Raw genomic sequence first — 2,500 nt, 5'->3', positions numbered from 1 at the left:
GTCAGTTGCTTTATCTTCATCTGGTAAAAAAAGTAGAATATTTTGGTGAAGAGGATAGGAAACAAATTGATTTAATAGATGTGAAATACTGTTGATTTTAGTAGATAGTATTACTCTAAAGACAGTAGAGCTTGGAAGTTGACTTACGACTGTAGCTGAGGAATCGTGGTATTTTCCTATTACTGGGTTGTCTATTATGAACTGGTAAAAGAAACAGGGTATTTGTTGAAGAGGATATGATGCAAATTGATTCAGCAAACATGAAATGCTTTATTTTGGTATACACTTGAAATACATGCAGCATTGACGTAAATTGACTTACTAGTAAGTGAACTGAATCTTTGTATTAACCCACTGTCAGCTGCTTTGTCTTCATATGGGAAAAGAAGCAGAATATTTGGTGAAGAGGATAGAAAGCAAATTAATTTAAAAGATGTGAAATACTGATGAGTTTAAGTGAAGCTAGGATCTTTGCAGTTATGAATGCAATTTTTGCGAATGCGTAGAGAAGCCTGAAAAATTCAGGACTTCAATGGGGTTTGAACCCGTGACCTCGCGAATCCGGTGCGATGCTCTAATCAACTGAACTATAAAGCCACTGATGTTGGGAGCTGGTTCATAACTGTGAAGATCATAGCTTCACTTGATTTCATATCCGCAGTTCATCTATGATTCATTTCATATACCATTACATCATTGATTCATTTCTCACGGGACCATTAGAACCCACAAATGACCAGCTCCCAACGTCAGTGGCTTTATAGCTCAGTTGGTTAGAGCATCGCACCGGATTTGCGAGGTCATGGGTTCAAATCCCGTTGAAGTCCTGAATTTTTCAGGCTTCTCTACGCAATTGCAAAAAAATGCGTTCATAACTGCGAAGATCATAGCTTCACCTGATTTCATATCCGCAGTTCATATATGATTAATTTCATATACCATTACATCACTGTTGAGTTTAGTAGATAGTATTACTCTAAACACAGCAGAGCTTGGAATGTAACAACTGTAACCGAGGAATCCTGGTGTTTTCCTATTAGATGTACTAGCTTCTCCATCATCAACTGGTAAAAGAAACAAAGTATTTGATGAAGAGGATATGATGCAACTTGATTCAAAAGACATAAAAAATATTTTATTTTGGTATACACTTGATAGAGCATTGTTATAAATTGACTTACTAGTGTTTGAACTGAATGTTTGCATTAGCCTATCAGCTACTTTATCTTATCTGGTAAAAGAAGCACAGTATTTAGTTAAAGGGATAGAAAACAAATGTATTCAATAGATTTAAAATACTGTTTTTTTTAGTAGATACTTGAAAGACAACAGTATTTAGAAGATGACTTGCAACTGTATGTGAGATATTGTATTATTAATATATTATGTATGGATATTAAGTCTATGTTAAAAAAAATGTCTCATTTTCACTATCTAATTTTCTTGACGTTACTGCCAACAAAAGTGGACTAATATGCGAATTATATGATGCAATATTATTGATTTGTATTAGTGTTTTTATTAAAACAAAAAGTTTATTTAAGAATTGAAAAGGATTTTCTAAAAAGAGTAATAATGATGTGAAAATTGCCGTACTCATGTTCTTTACTACTGATGCAATCCATTTGTCTTGGTCTGTTTTATTGTCTGTTAAAAAAAAAGTGTAAGTTAATTTAGTCATCAAAATGTGCATGTTAAAGTCTCAAGATTAGGGCAAACAATCTACTATAGTAGTATTTTGATGGTAGTTGATGAAACACTGAGTCCCAGTCCATTTACTATGGACTACTCAAATGAACTATTCAAAAGCTACTGTGATCTTGACTGAGAACTATTAGTCTATGTATATGTCCAATCCAGTCTAGTTCGATTTGGTCCAATCTGGCTTTTGCCAACGGCCTTTAACCTATCTAATTTTCTTGAAGTTTAATTGTCAAGAGGAAATAAGAATAATATATGAATATTACAACTAGTCATATTGTATTATTACTTACAGGATTGTGCACCATTCAAAAAGGATGCGTTTGGTTTGTGATCCTCAACTATTTAAAAAAAGAATTTTTCTTATCAAAACATGACATTTAGACAAAAGATTACCATAAAAAGACTAATGTCAAATTTGACATACATGTCTTGTTTACTACTGATGCAATCCACTGGTCTTGATCAGCTTTATGGTCTGTTCAAGGAAGAGATATGTAAGTTAATTCAGTTATTATAGTGTGTGTTAAAGTCTGAACAATGTTGTTTCCAGTACTTGTTCACATTCTTCAGTCTTCATTTGTAACAATTTATTATTATATATGTATTGAATCTTAAAAATCATGCCTTCTTAGATTTTGTCTTGGAAGCTGGTGCAGTCCATTTTCAAGCCATTGAGGCTGTCTGACGTAAAGGAAGGCCTGCGTAAAGAGATGTCTGCATGTATATAAATATATATTCCACAGGCCTTAAGCTATTATCTAGTTGTTAGTTAGCACTTAGAAGAGCAAAGCACAGT

This window comes from Montipora foliosa, chromosome 4, assembly GCF_036669935.1.
Source record: "Montipora foliosa isolate CH-2021 chromosome 4, ASM3666993v2, whole genome shotgun sequence".
Taxonomy (NCBI): Eukaryota; Metazoa; Cnidaria; class Anthozoa; order Scleractinia; family Acroporidae; genus Montipora; species Montipora foliosa.
The sequence above is the reverse complement of the archived record's forward strand: the minus strand, read 5'-3'. Positions refer to the sequence as shown.